This window comes from Lichenostomus cassidix, chromosome 3, assembly GCF_008360975.1.
Source record: "Lichenostomus cassidix isolate B80296 chromosome 3, HeHo_3.0, whole genome shotgun sequence".
Lineage (NCBI taxonomy): Eukaryota > Metazoa > Chordata > Aves > Passeriformes > Meliphagidae > Lichenostomus > Lichenostomus cassidix.
In genome coordinates, this window is record NC_139483.1 from 15441536 (window position 1) to 15457549 (window position 16014).

Here is a 16014-nt window from a genome sequence, read left to right on the forward strand (position 1 = left end):
GGGGAAGAAACTCATGGGGAAATCCCAAGCACCCACCATTCTCTGCACTGAACAGCTTGGAAGGCAGCAGGGAAGGTGTGTCCTGTCTCCCTCCAGCTCTCATTCAGCAAAGATGTCAAGCCACTACTATAATCAGGTACTCAATGGTGGCAAATGCTACTGACAGCTAATTACACTTTGCATAAAGATTTATGTCAGAGTACAGACATCATTTCCTTCAACGGCTTTGGTATTTTTCACTGAGTATAAAGTAGAAACAGGCAATTAGAAACCATGTGTACTTCATAGCTGAACCCTCTCCTCTCCACTGATTTTCTCAAAACATTTCCATTACATGTTGGCTCAGCTGAGTTTCTGTACTTTAGACAGAGCAACTAATTTTCTCAAACACAACAAAGAGTACCAGAAAAGCCAAAAAGCCAGCAGCCCTTCTTCCCCCGTTTCCTCTCCAAACACTTCAAACTATTAAGCTACATTTCATCTCCCCATAATACTCAATATATGCCACAATACCACCAGCACTCTTCCCTCTAAGATCCTGTCATTCACGTACTTGAAGCATTGTAAAAACTTCAGGGACTCAATTCCAGAATTATCTTACAATGAAGGAAAAGTGTGAGTTTATTATCTCTCCTCGCATTCAGAGAAAAAAAAAAAATGAGAGAGCCAGCAGCTTCCTGCAGTGACAGCAAGCTGAGGAGGCAGTGCAAGGACTATTTTTTGGGCATCCCAAACCACAAATGGACAACAGCTCCTTGTACATACCATGTGTGAAAAGCCTTGAGAACCACAGAAAATCAAAACCAAGGTCAGGCACTCTGGCAACCCTCCAGGAGATTATTCTCCCAGTGGCATCGTGCAAGACCTTCTGCTCCAAACAGCCTGTGAAGTACTCCCTTCTGGCTATTTATTAAGTCAATTTTCCTCTCATTTTGCATACACAGCATAGGACAGTTCCAGATACCTTTTTTCTACCTCATTTAACAGCAGCCTACAGTAACTATAGCATCCTCCTCATCTTAGAATCTCTACTCCCACTTGATCCAATTACTTCTGACAACTTACTGTTTTACAAAGGAGGCTCTTTCTAGGATGGCAAATTCGTCTTTTCTTTCCCTCCAGGTAACATTAAGGGTAGGGACTCTAATTTACTCTGTTTCTCCAAGGCAAATCCCTCTCAATGTGTCTGTGGTGCTTTTCCAGCCCTATTACTTGTATTTCACCTGCTTCATCTCGTGCTAAAGAAAACAGCAAAGGGATGTTTTACCTGCAGTGCCTCCAGTGTAACTCCAGCCAGCACCAACAGAGGCTGGCACTGTCCCTGCTCTCCTTTATAGGGAAGCTTTTGCCACGCCTTAAGCAAACGTAACCAAGTTGAAGTTCAACAACCAATCTGGCCTGGGTGTAATGGTTTCATACAGATATGCACACACACACTTCTATTAGCCACACACAATGAATTGTCTATCGACCTAGATCTGTAGACACTTTCCTGTGGCTAGCTGTGGCTTCAGCTGCAATTCTTCTTACAAGAAAACAGGTTTATTTGCACCTCTCATCTGTTTTCCTCCTCAAACCACCAGGAAATACAGTAATCATCCTGGATCCAGGCACAGCCTGGCAGGACTCACCACAAGACAAGTTATCAGAGGTGCATGTCATTCTTTCTGCAGCAGTAAGAGCAGCAGATATTTTTAGGCCAATGCCTGTTAGCATTTACACTGGGCTCTTACTTAATTTCCACATCAGTTCACTTGGGCAGCTCATTTCCTCCAGGACTGCCTGAGGAAGTAGGACTTATGTTTAGGAGGGGACTGCCCTTCATTATCCTAAAGCTCAAAGCCAAAGAATTGAAGAATATCTAGCAAAAATATGGGAATATTTATTTTTGCGAGACCAAATTGAGGTAGCCAAAAGAGGCCCAAAATTCAAGGAATGTGGGCAGCACATTCTCAGGGACACATTCCCTGGCAGCAATCCTAAGTGTATTCCTACAGCCTGCAAACATGTGTTTGAATAAAAGTTCTGGTGCACAACCACCTGAGCAAGAGACAATGGTGCAACCTTGAAATAAAACAAACCAGCAGCAGCCTGGGCTGCAGCACAGACAGTGGGCCAGGGCAGGGGACCCTTCCCCTGTGCACAGTACTTCTGAGATGATACCTGCAGCTCTATACCCAGTTTGGGGCTGTCCAGCATAAGAGGGGCACTGAAATCACAGCAAACCCAGGAGAAACTCCCCAGGATGGTCAGGAGACTGAAGCACATGCTGTGAGAGAAGAGACAGAGAGCTTGTCTGCTCAGCCAGGAGGGAGACCTGACTGCAGTCTCCCACTATGCAAAAAGCAGTGACAGAGAAAGTGCAGACAGGCTGTTCTTGGCACACAGCAGATGCACAGAGGTAACAGGCACAAGGAGCAGCAAGGAAAACCACACATGGTTGGAGACAAGAAAGATCTTTAGAGTGGCTCAGCCCAGAGAGCCTGGAGCATCTCTACCCTTGGAGATATTCCCTTGGACAAGGACATAAGCAACATCACCTAACTCAGAATTCAACCTGCTTTGAGCTGGAGCAGAACTCAAAGACGTGAGAAATCACCCTCTCTTTTTCAAGCTACCGCAGCTTCTTCATGACATGAAAAGTTACTCTGCAGTGAATGTTCATGAAGTTTGCCTTAGGGATTAACAGAAAAATTTACCAATCCATAGTTCTTTACTTATCCAAAGTCTCACACAATCACCTGGGCTCAGGAATGTCCTCAGAACAAGACTTTCTGTTTGGACTGCAGTCTCTGTGAGCTGGGATGCTAACAGTTCACACAGCAGCTGCTTCCTAGGAGCTATGGGAGATGAGAACATAAAAGTGCTCATGAAAAAGACAGTTCATCTTCTTCATCAATGTTTACTATGGTTCTGTGGGTCTAAAAGCTGTGTACTTCACTCTGCCTGCTCATATTTAAAGGCTTTCATTTCCTCATGAGATCCCAACATTTAGCAAACTCTAATAGGAAATGCATCCATGTAAATTAGAGCAAAATCTGCCTCAGAGGGCAAAACAGGTGCAGTTTTCCTTTAAGAGCTGTTTTCCATAACCACTACATAAATAAAAGCTGATTGCACCAGAAGCAGAGAGCAAAGATTTCCTTCATTGCAGGAAAGGAGCTGAGAGGTGATAAATGCCATCGCTGCTAGCTCATCTGACAGCACGAGCGCTGTTAATCGCCTCCTCTCTGGGGAAACGGCAGGTAGATTCCCCTCCAGGTATGGTGATTCATTGTCTGGAACTGATATCTCTGCTTAAATGGTGGATTAACATGATTTAAGAAATATTCATTGCAAAGTTGATTAGAAAGCCCCATCACCAACCTGGCAGGAGATTTCAGTTACTGCAGCATGAGCCCATTTTGAGATTGTCAGCTTTTCTGCAGAAGGCTGTATTGATGTGTCCATTTTCACAGTGGCTCCAGAGAAGGAAGCCCAGAAGGCTGAGGGATTTATGTGCAGTAATGAGCCTTTGGATTATTTGCTATCCTAAGTGTCTGTGGAAACCTGCAAGAAAAAAAAAAATAAAAAAAGAAAAAAAAGCATTCGAGTAAAAAGCACAGGGCTGAGCATGGGGAGAGCAGAGGTGTTTTCTGCCAGTGATACCCTGTGAGATTGTGGCAAGTGTCAACATTCCCTTGCCTTGAGGTTTTGCAGAGCAGGGACATTAATCCATCCAAGGGTAGATGTGCAGCTTAATCTACTCAAGAGCAAAAGATGCTGAAGGATCACTGAAAAATCAAAACTGCTTCTACGCTCTAAGTTACCACCTCAGGGCTGGCAAAGCACAAATAAAGGAGGCCCCCTTTGCTTCCTCTCCCAGTGGGCACTGGCACCAGAGGGCAAATACCAAGAAGTGCTGTTGAACCCAGGTTTTCTGTGAAGCCAGCATGGCTTGTGAAGTCTCAGCTGGCAGCACAGATTTTTGGCATCACATATTTTTGGAATTTAGTGAATCTTTATTCCTCTCTACCCCGGGATAAAAATACACAAAAAATTGCACAACACAGGGATTCTTTTAAAATATATTTTAAACTAAACACACATATCTCCTCTTTGCCTGGCTTTCCTGAGGGTAGACTGTTTTTCTGCAGGGCTGTCATGGTTTAACTGCAGCTGGCAGCACACATCTGCTCGCTCACTCCCCCACCACTGGGATCAGGAAGAGAATCAGGAGAGTAAAAGTGAGACAACTCACGGATTGAGGACAAGACACTTCAATAGGTAAAGCCAAAGTTGCATGCACATGGAAGGCAAAACAAGGAATTAATTCCCTGCTTCCCATGGGCAGGCAGGTGTTCAGCCCTCTCCTGGAAAGAAGGGCTCCATCACACATAACAGCCACTGGAGAAACAGAAACTCTGAACATCCCTCCCTTCCTCCTTCTTCCCCCAGCTCTATGTGCTGAACAGGACACCCTGTGGTGTGGAATGTCCCTTTGGTCAGTGGTCAGCTGTCCTGGCTGTGTCCCCTCCCAGCTCTATGTGCTGAACAGGACACCCTGTGGTGTGGAATGTCCCTTTGGTCAGTGGTCAGCTGTCCTGGCTGTGTCCCCTCCCAGCTCCCTGTGCACCCCCAGCCTGCTCACTGCTGGCGTGGGGTGAGGAGCACAAGAGGCCTTGACTGGGTGCAAACACTGCTGAACAGTAACTAAAACATCTTTCCATTAGCAACACTGTTTTCCTCACAAATCCAAAACACAGCTCCATACCAGCTACGGCAAAGAAAATTAACTCTAGCCCAGTTAAAACCAGCGCAGTAGCAAGCAGCACGTCTGAAGCAGCAAGATTTGTATCATCTTTCAAGGCTGTCTGGGAAAGAACTGCGTAATTTTGCCCAAGTACTAGTGGAAGACTTGGCCTTAAGAAGAGAACTCTTCTCACTACACCCACAGAGTTTCTGCACTGAAGTATTAGGACTGTTATCTTTTGCAACATTCCAGACATATGCCTTAATTTCTTACTTCTGCTGCTCTTACCCCTGTGAAGATCACACTCTTTTTAGCAGAAAGACTCCTAATTTACACCATGGTAAATAGAAGAAACAGGCTGGGAAATTTTCCAGGGTGGTGAACACAAATAGGTTTTGTGTAAAAGAGGAATCATCCTTCAATCATTGTCACATTTGCTGCAGTGATTGGGCATCCCACTGTTTTTGCATTATGGGACTAATGTAAGAATACTATCAATCCATTTCATTTCCTCATTCATAATTTTGTATGTAGGTCAAGTGTTACCATTTATTTGCTTCCCTTACACAAGATGCAGGGGAGCTATGATTAATATCAGTCATAAACAAGCTCCTTTGCTCTGTGTTTATGCACTCTTATTTCTGGCAGGACCTGCCCTTCTAAAGCATAAACTTTTATGACTGCAAAAACTATCAGGCAAATAACAAAGTCCTACTTCAGCATCTGTTTTTACCCAATCCTCACCCACGAGCTGCTCCTCAGTGCAAATTCACCACGAGCTGCAGCACTTTTGCCATATTCACATATGAATCATTTTGCTCGTAAATGAAGTACAACTGTTGCCAGAGTGAAATGTGGCAGCTGCTTAACAGTACATAATGAATCCACAGAGCTAGATCCTACTGCCTTTTGGGGGGAGGGGGGATTTGGTGTGAAAAATATATCTCTCCAGAGCCCTATTTTCAGAAGAAATATCCACTGACTTCAGAGCCACAGTGGGAATTCTTCAAGAATAAAAATAAAAATAGAAAAAAATAGGCAGCCTGCTACTCACACCCATATTAGCACTGGAATTTCCCAGTGGAATATTTTTCCTTCAGAAAAATGCAATTCTGTCAAACATGAAAGCCACTTAACAATGAATTTTCACCATGAGAAAGACACAATACATTTCAATAATGCCATTGGGCTCCATTCTGATTTTGCAATAGTTGCATATTTTGCTTATGAAAAACCCATCACTTCAGGATCATCTCTGCATTATCCAAAAGGTTTAACATTGAAATGTAAAAAAGATTTCAAGCAATGCAAAAAAGATTTCAAGTGCTATTGCAATAGCTCTCTGCATTCGGTCTGACATTATATTTCAGAATGCAATTTCCCAGGAAATTTTGGACTTTGTTTTTCATTTGAATGAGGAACAGAATATGATAGCACTTTGAATACTGAAGCTCTACAAAACCTCTACAAAAGTTTGGCCCCTCAGCAGCCAGCAGTGAAGCCCTCCTTGAGAGTAAGCCCATCCTACCAGCAAGAGTAATATCAAAGGGTTTTTTAAACAGAGCCATCACGACATTGTCCTTGCAAATCTCATGGACATCCTTCCCTCTGCTCATAGCACTGCTGTTTTGCTTTACCAAACCTTGCTAGCAACTGCTTGGAAAGGTAAGTGAAGAAGCACTTTTACGCCTCTCTCCTTGGTGTCCCTCATCTACCTCTTCATAAGCAGCTTTTGGGTTCCCTTTGTGGAGGGCAGATCAAAATGAATCTCTTGTTTTCATCAGCATATTAGCCCTTATTTGGCGTTTCTGCCTCCAGCCTCGTTAAAGCCCTGTGGCTGTGAAAAAATTTATTTCACGCTTTTTTTGTTTTGTTTTTGTCTCGTTGTGAACAGATTGCAACAGTCTCACATTTGTTTGTTTTCCAGAAACGCTCCTGCCATCCTCTAATGGAGAATCCTTGGCCTGCGGATCATTCCGACAGCTTACTACAAACATTTGCGGCTCACGGTCCTCGCCTCAGTCTTTGCTGACTCCTGACATTGCACAGACAGCTTCTCCTTCCCTGACATCTTGCAGTTTGTAAGATGCCAACAAGGGTGTCCTGATGGTATTCCAGTCTATGGTATAACCTGCTGCCCACCTTTCCTCCTCGCTCCACTAGACATCCAACACCTCGAGAATCTAAGGGCTGCAACTTCAGACAAGCCAGACAGCTCCTCTGGGATTCCATGCCCTTCAGCACACACCCAGAACCTGAAAATGGGGCTGCTATCCCAATCAGAGCAGAGGGATCTGAAGTTAACTTATGGCAAACCCTAACACTGTCACAGTGGAATAAAGACCATGAGTTGGCTGGAAGTCACAGACATGGCATGCTGGGCTTGTCCTCTAAGAAGTGCTTGTGGAGCAGTAAAAGTGTGCTGGATGCTGACAGTGTTGGCCATTCTTTGAATATATTGGTTCCATGAAATAGGAATAATGGGATAGAACTCCTTCTATTAATTAAGCTCTCAGACTAACAACCCCATCACCAAATGCCTGCAAATTTAAAAGATTTTTTAAAAAAGCAATCAGATGTTTTTGAAGACTCTGCCTTCATCTTCCCTTGATCCAACAGAGGTGACCTCACCTGAAGCAGTAACACCCAAGCATGCACACCTGCAAGGTACCTGAGCAGTTTAAAAACAGGGGTTGTCTTGAACGAGGATGGTGTCTAAACCAGGTGCATTTCCTCTGATCAAAGCAGTCCACACTTGGTACCCTCCTCACCAGACACCTGTTTGGTCTCTCTCTAAGAATTATTTTGGCCAAGAGAAGTATCTTATCACAGCTTTTATGACAGTATCAGCACTTGCCAATATCACAGGGTTGGAGAGTTAAAAAACCCCAAACAACCTAAAAACATTACCAGCCTGAGTTTTCTCACTCTGATGACTTTGTACCCAGATGCATCTGAGCTTGCTCATCTGACTGACAAGGAAAAAGCAAAGCACTGCCCATAAAGAAGGCTGTTCAGCTTAGTCTTGAGGCTATATTCAGCTCAAACAAAAGGAGAATATGACCTCTTATTTGAAAGGGTGGCAAATCCATGGAGAAAAGCTCCAGACAGAAGTGGTCTCCTCCAGTAATTGAGACAGTTTTGCTGCTGAGGCCTCTGTCAGGAGAGGAGGGGAAAAAAAAGCAACAAGATCTTGTACAGAAAGAGCTTAGGGGTTTACCAGGGTGAACTTTTAATAACTACACAGAGCTAGAATGAGAGAGTATTTGTTCCTTTGCAGCATGGCCCTGGTGGGTGCTCTAGGACACATGAAAGACCCAATCCCATCCGAGCTGCAAGAGAAGCAAAAATGAAGTGGTGAGGTTTCAGAGAGCAAGTGTAAAATCTGAGACACAGAGCCCAGCAGTGCCCTCTCTCCCTGGGGCAGTCATGAGCAGCACAGCATCAGGACTCAGCCTGGCTTCAAACGTACAAATCCCTGATGGAGATCCCAAATTCTGCTTCCCAAGAGCTGTGAGCTGCATGGACAAACAGAGCAGCTGTGTAACCTCTGTCCCCACACCGTGCTGGCAGCAGGCTCCCTTTTCCTGCTCCAGAGCAGCTCCAGCCCCGAGCTCTTTTGTCAGGATGAAAGGCTCCTCTCAGAGCTGCACGGTGTGCTTTGATAACACAGGTCTGCTCTCTTTGCTCTGCTCTATCAGTACATGGAAAAAATGAGGATTGCTACTCTATCTGAGGTATTAATTAAATAGCTTAAATGGCTAGATAAGGCACTTAGCTAGGGCTCAGAGCCATGTATGCAGAGCGAGATGCCAGTGCAGAGAACAGCATATGGTCCCCAGTGAATGTTTCTGTCACTTTCCATTGACATTTCAACTAATGTTCTTCACTGATTATCTAGATTCTACAATGTATTAAGGAAGCACACCAGACACTGCCTTTAACTTGTCCAGCCAAACTGCACTGTATTTCTAAATGGTTCCTTCTTCTTGGGGGGGAGGAAGAGAAAAACTAAACTCATTGATTCTGTTGTCAAACACAGGAGTCTAGGGGTAACACTCACAGGATAGGAACAGGGCCAAAATATGTAAATAGAAGGGCAGAGTCTCAGGTAATTTACAGAGGGTCACTTCTGTGAAAATAATTCCATCCAGTAAAAATAAGTAAAACGCAAGGTAATGCCTGAAAGGGAAGAGGGACACTAGGAGTGGACAAGGCTCAGCAAGACCACCCTAGGGTGAGACAGGCCTGGAGAGGATTGCTTCCCATGGAGGTGAGAAGAACTGGCATAATACCATGCTGGGAAGCACCCAGGAGAGTCTAAAAATAGACTGGAAGACAACATGATAGTGCCTTGATTCCAGGTGCATTTTTAATTTTAACTTTTCCTGAAACAGAACATGTTAATTTTAAATTTGGTGAGCTTTTAGAAAATCCCAGACCAAATCACTAATCTCACTATATCAACACTAATATAAGAGAGGGTTTAAGATGGAGCAAGAGCTGAATGAGAAGCTGACACATTCCCCCCTCAGCCCACCTGATGAGAAAAATCTTCTCCCTCTCCCAGACATCCGATTTCTTCCAGGTACTCTGATGCTGGTGAGCCACAGGGAGATGGAAAAGGAGGCTGAGAATAGAGCAGAGCTGAGTGAAGCAGCTGTCCTGACTCACTAATGGAAAAGAAAAGGCAACACGAATCCAGCAGCTCCCAGGAACTAATCAGGGACCTTGACTCTGCCACAGTGAACCATCAAAAGTTTGTTCTCCAGAGCAAGAAGATGAGACACTTTGAACTTAAAAACAATCAGTGCTGAGACCTCTATGTACTGTCATATTTTTTTTACTAATATGGGATAAGACTTCAGGGCAAAACTGAATCAAGCCCCTTGTTTACTGCATCCAGGAGAAAACTCTGTATAAGCAAGCGGGTGATGTGCTGAAATGAAGACTAAGCTTTTTCTCTGCTGCAGTCTGAATTTCAATTACTGTGCTTGTTGCAGCGTACTGAGACCAGGCCTCAGTAGCCATTAGCTGGAGAATCAAACTATAATGTGTTTGACCCAATATATGCCCCAGTGAGTGACAGAGAAGGGTATTGAGGAGGAAATACCATGGGCTGTGATGGATCAGATTCCTAGAACAAAGAATTACCTTCCTCTTCTGCTCTCCCTTTATATCCTCCTGCCAAAGCACTGGGGATGGTCCTATTAACTATGGGCTACACAGAGCATTGCAGCATCCTAGGAGGAAATCACAAAGATGGGTTTTGCACTAAATAACTGGACTGTCAGAGACAGAGAGGGAAGAGAGATCACGACATTGCTGGGAGACAAAACCTGAAAAATAGCCCATCCTGCAGCTTCTTTGGGGCCACAGATTTATTATGTGTGTACAGTGCTTCACACACTAAGACTTTGATCCTTTGACTGGATCTTCACAGACCTCTGTAAGCCAAACAGTTAGAACAAACATTTATTCCGTGTCAGGATGAGGAATGATTAAAATCATTTTACTGCGTTTCAAGTCTTGGGTATATAAAAACACAAGGAAGTTTCAGAATAGTTAATCTTTAATTTTTTTTTTAATGGACTTCATAAATCTCTGGGCATTTTGTTAATGAGCACGGTTATGAGCTGTGGAAAAGCCAAGCAATTATAATAAAAATTATGTTTATGAACATTTCTATGCCTTTGTTCTACTTATGTTACCTGGCCAGCAACACAGGTCACAGAGCCCAGTGTGGATACAGAGTCACTTTTTTAACTCCCCCTCCTTTCAAGTACAACCCTTCACCTTTTTTGCCCCAACCTCTGGTGGCAGTTCAGAGGCAGGTTAGACCTTGTCATCTCAACAGGGAGCAGGAAGAGAAAAGCGAAAATTTTACTGGTGAAACATTGGCAGAGAGAGACAATCTAAAGTGAAATCAGAAACCATTTAGTCGGAAAATTAATTCCTATTCATAATTCAAGAGTCCATCTCAGAAACTCACCTGAAAATCTTGTTTCTCTAAGCAGGGATTAGCTCAAGGCTTCGGATTCTGAATAAACCCATGCACAAGTACCTGCTGGCTCCAGGATCTAACCCAAAAGCCACTGATTTTGACAAAATAATCCAATAACTTCACTGTACCCTGGAGCACATTGTCTGGGACAAGGCAGCAGCACCCTGGGCTCAGTGGCCACGTTATGAACCATCCACAAACACTGAGGTTTCATCCCTACTGCTAAATACCACGGGAGATGCCAATGGCCTGAGTCTGGCTCTGAGGCCAAGAGCCATGTGCCCATACCATAAACTTATTTCCTGCCCTAAAGAAGGCATCTGACCCAGGCTGCCAGGGGATGGGCATCTGCAAACTGCTACCTGGTCAATAAATAATAGTGCTTCTGTGCTAGCCAACAAAAGCAACTTTTTGGGGTTACTTTCAGAGCTGAAGAAAAGCCCATAGGCCTGAACATTTCCTTTTCCTTTCATCTGCGCCCAAACTAATAGCTTTAACACAAGATGATACCTCACACCTGCCATTTATTAAAATTTGTGTCAAAAGCGCTTGAAAAGTAAATATTTGCAATGACCAGGTCGACTGACTCTACCTGCTGACTATCAACCGGGGTTGGGTTCCTCATGGGCAGCAAGCTGGGTGTCACCAAAACACAGGAACAAAATCTATTGACTGGTGCTGCTGTCATTGTCTGAGGTAGGAGTGTTAGAGATTTGAGTCACACATGCATCTGTTTATCCTTCATTGAGTAAACCACTCACAAACATCCTCCACCAGCAGGGAGGGCAGGGCCACAGGCTGTTCTGCCCCAAACTCACACCCCAGCACCTTTGGTTTTACAGAAACTTACACCAGCTATAAACTTCACCCTTCCACATAACCAGGCATCTCCCACTGGCTTTTCTCTCTCTTCCCCTGGTGACCCAGAGAACTTATGACCAGGAGGAGACTGGGTGGTGGCAGTCAGAGAGTGCCTTTCAGAATGGCAGGGTAGTTCAGGAAGGCTGTGTACATCCTTGTTTGAGGTCACTGGGCTGGTATTCAATGGAAATGGCTTATAATGTCCCTGTTGTTTTCCTGAGAAATTATCTTTCCTCTTTTTCAAAGGCTTTGTTTTATTCTTTTTTTTTTCCTTCCAGGTTCCTGCTCAATTCACATTACTTTTCTACAATTGCTCTCTAAATAATCTTACTGGCAATAACATATTCAAAAATAGTATTCTTCGCAAAGATTTGAGTCGCAGAAAATAGATTTCACATTGTGTAGCACTGAGCCACTGAAAATAGACAGCTCCTATCATTTGGGTGAAAACACATGGAATTTTCACATCAACAGAGTAGTGCAGTGCCCAGCCTGTAGCTAATGAAATGCAGAAAGCTTGGCTAGGAACAGTCCTTATTAGAGAAGGCATTCATACCAAAACAAATCACCCCCTTTTACCTGTGTCTTTTTCTGGCAAAATGGAAGAAATAATAAAACAGATGCTGATAACTTTGCTCAGGGTTTTTCCACAAGATTCTCAGACGTGGCACAGATATCTACAGATCAAAAAGTGATCCTGTCAAAAGAAGCTGGGGGAAAGTTCACTGCTACCATTTGTCAATAAGCAGCCCACAGCTGCTCCTTCCCAACTCTAAATAATATTCTTAAGGCATAGGCCGACTACTAAGGATTTTAATGGCTTATTATTTTTAGTAGTACAAAACATTTTAAGGTCACACTCATTTTAGTCACAAAATAGAAACACATCAAGTACCTCAATGCATTCAGACCAGCTAATCAACACATCAGCACAGCCAGGATTTTGAATCTCAAATACCTTACTTCGAGGTGCTCACAGACTGAAAAATTCATAAATCAGGAATGACTAATAGCCGCATTCAGCAAATAATTTCAGACAGCGAATGCATTTGAGAAGCCCTCAATCTGTCGATAGGAAGATCAGAAATTATAAGAAGAGGTGACTTTGGCTGTCCTTCTCTGGCAAATATGTTACTTGTAGGAAGCCCCAGTTGTTTGTCCCTCAATAAACCATCCCTGAGGAGTTGGGCAAGCCTGTGTCCAGCTCAGGGAATGCTCTTGGCAGTAATAGCAGTTGCTCTGCAGGAACCCTCAGGAAAGTCTGCAGAAGTTATCATATTTATTTAAAAAAAAAAAAAAAAAAAAAAAAAAAAAAAAAAAAAAAAAATCTCTGTCACTGCTTCCCTTGTGTTGGCTCAACCCTTCAGGAAAAGAAACATTTGCCCCTGCAGTGGCTGGCTGCTGTCTCCACTGAGCTGCACATGGGGCTGTAACAAAGTATTGTGAGGGGTTAAAATTAAATTTGCTCTGAGATGGCATCTGGGCAGACCTGCAGGGTGACCCCAGACCCTCTGCCCCACTCCTGGACACACAGAAAGGCTCCCATTTGTGTGTCCCCCCCACTCCTTCCCTACATCAGTCGAGAGAAGGTGCTGCAAGCACTGGAGCAAAAAAGCCCCTTCCCTTCCCTGTCTCCCCTGCTCCCCCAAATCACTCAAAAGAGAGAAGCCCAAACCCCAAATATCTCCAGTTCTTTTCCCTGGCCCTCTAGAAGGGAAAAGGAAGACCAGGACACTGCTGGCACTGCCACAGGACTGTTCAACACCTGGGAATCCTCCTCATGGCTCCCTCTGCCATCCAGGGCTGCACTCCCTACAGCCCCTGGCAGCTGCCAAGCAGTGTTCCATCCTAGGGACAGAAAGCAGCTTTTTGTCTTCCCACCCACATCTGGCTCATGCAGGAGAGACCACACCTGAGCTAGAACACATTTAAATCCTATTCACACACACAGCACAGTTGTCCATCCATGATGCTCCCAGGAATCCTGTCCTTTCACAGGGGAAGAACACAGGAGGGCCAAAATGTGCAAGCAAAGGACAGCCACAGAACAGCCAGCAATGCTGGATGGGAACACCTTATGCCATGTTGAAGCACATGCCAGATCCACTCACTTTTCCCCCTCCTGCAGAGCTCTAATTAAAATGAAAAGAAGCTGCCAGTCATGGTTGGCCCCAGCCAGCTATGCTGTTCAATGCTGGGCATGGACTTTGCTGTCAGATACTCTCTAATCAGCCGAGCTGTTTTTCAGGAAATTTTTTTTTTTTCCTTTTTTGGGGTTGTTTTGTTCAGAGCTTTGCTCTGCTGGCAGAATTCTGCCAGGCTCCTGGGCAAATCACTCACACCACAGTCAGGGCATGCCACAGACAGAGAGTTTTCACTGGAGCTCAATGTAATTGCTAGCATTTATCACTTTAATAGCCTAATGAAGGTGAGATGTAATTAGAAAGGGTGTCAATTGGAATATGGAGTTTGTTTTACAATTACCTATACAGTGGGTAACCACTGGCACAGAACAGTGCCGTTTATAAAGCTGATAATTCGTGGCATAAATGTTCATCACTGGGTGACTTAAAGTGACCTAAAGCCACGTTCTGTAATTGCTGCCTTTCTTCCTAAGCACTTGAAACAAACACGGAATGCTAAACCCCTCCCAAGGCAGCTTTTCCAGCCAATGAAGATGGTTTATGTCCATGAAACAGAGCCCATATAACTGTCACCTCACCATCATTCCCACTTGCAGAGTGATCAGCACTGATTTTGCTTGAGTGAGTTTTGTCTGTGTAAGCAAGCTCAAATGAATGCAACAATCATAAGAACTCCCAGCAGGGCCATTTCCACTGGAAAAAAAAAAAGAAAAAAAGAGGGAAGTGGGAAAAAAAAAAAAAAGCTCCAGAAGCACACAAAAAAGCTTTCTCATCCTACACACAAATGGGGGAGGGGGGAGGGGAAGAAAAAGGTAAACTAAAATTCATTGAGAATTAAAAGCAATTTAAGAAGTTATATTTCTCTCTGTTTTACTCAAAGGAAGTGTTTGGGTAAAGTGAGTTTTATGCATTTGGCAGGGTGGCTGACCCTTATTTAAGGTAGAAGAACACTGCTCCTGGATAACAATCTCCTGCTGCTAAATAGATACCAGGGCTTGTTGCTTGATGGATATTGTGCAGTAATGATGGCTGATGATGCTGTTAGCAGATAGCTTAACGCTGAATGGGAGACCTGAGAGTCACACAGGCAGAAGCCTCCTGAGCCCAACCACCACAGCACAGAGTATGACTCTGCTCGAAGAGCTAATCTTGTTTCTGAATAAGAAAGCGCAGTTTTAATTTGTGTAATCTCTAGAGGGCTGCTCAGATTACTGGAAGAGTGATTACTTCGGGGAAACAAGCCCTTCCCTCTCTGCAGAGCAGAAACACAGACTTTGGTTCTTGTCTGATGCCATGAGTGCATCCCTAGTCCCAGCAGCTTTCTCCAGGTGTTACAGCTGTAGGATTAACAAATAACCTGCTGCACTGCCATCCTTCTGACATTATCTCAAATGGATTTTAATTCAGTCCAGAAGACTGACAAGAAGCAATGTTGAAAATTTTACCCTAAAAAGTCAGAAACAGTGATGATGTGGCTTGCAGTTGTAACAATTTGTGCTCAGCCCCGCTGTAAGATGAAAGCAGAGGGTCTCATGCCCACCTTTGAGATGCTTCCATCTGGTTCATCCTGACAGATTCCCTGAGGTCTTACAACCCCCCAAGTGGCTCTGCACATGCAGCAAGGGGTTGGGTGGGGTTGGATTCCTAAAGCACTCCCAGATGACACTCCTGTCATTAGTCCACCATTTAACATTTTCCCCTGATGGTAGGAAGCACTCAGATCCTCCAGAAGCATCATCCTAAAAGCTATGAACTGAACCCCTTTCTGTAATAGGTGATGAGTTACAGAGCTGTGGAAAAGCATGGTCACACTCTTAACTAAGCACCAGTCCTGATACGCATTCCCAGCCTGGTCTTCATTTCCTAAACAACATGCCTATCACTTCCAGGTGGCACTTACTGTCATGATGGCCTATAAAGTTTATGAAGATTGAGGTTGAGACCTGATTTCAGATTTCCTGCACTTTGTGTAGCCATCTGAAGCTACAGAAAAAGGACATTAAAAAAAAAAAAAAAAAAACCACAAACATTTCAGACAGGCACCATTTTGCAGTCACCTTTCAGGGTTTTAGGTGCCTTCACAAAGAGGGAATAGCTCAGATATTGCCTTTCCTGTGTTGAGGTGAGCACAACTTTTTGATATTATATGGACACCACGTAGATCAGCACAGGGTGCCCCAACAGGTGGGGTCCTGATATAATGTGGAGGCCATATGATGACAGTGATGGCTCAGAGAAAGCGATGCTGCTAATTGCAGCAATTAGACAGTAAT

General features: G+C 44.1%; 1 protein-coding gene across 4 annotated transcripts in view; it reads right to left on the bottom strand.

Annotated features, from left to right (window-relative positions):
* The window catches only part of CAPN13 (calpain 13), a 65280-nt gene that overhangs the window by 45570 nt on the left and 3696 nt on the right, over positions 1-16014 (bottom strand). For 2 of the 4 annotated variants that reach the window (XM_085054640.1, XM_085054637.1), the window contains exons 2-3: positions 3367-3549; positions 2700-2840 (exon numbers count right to left, since the gene is read on the bottom strand). The gene's annotated coding sequence lies outside the window, so the exon portion shown is untranslated. Of the gene's footprint in view, positions 1-1065; positions 1239-2699; positions 2841-3366; positions 3550-9886; positions 9951-16014 lie in introns of those variants that run through there. The other 2 variants (XM_085054639.1, XM_085054638.1) reach the window with 2 other exon arrangements.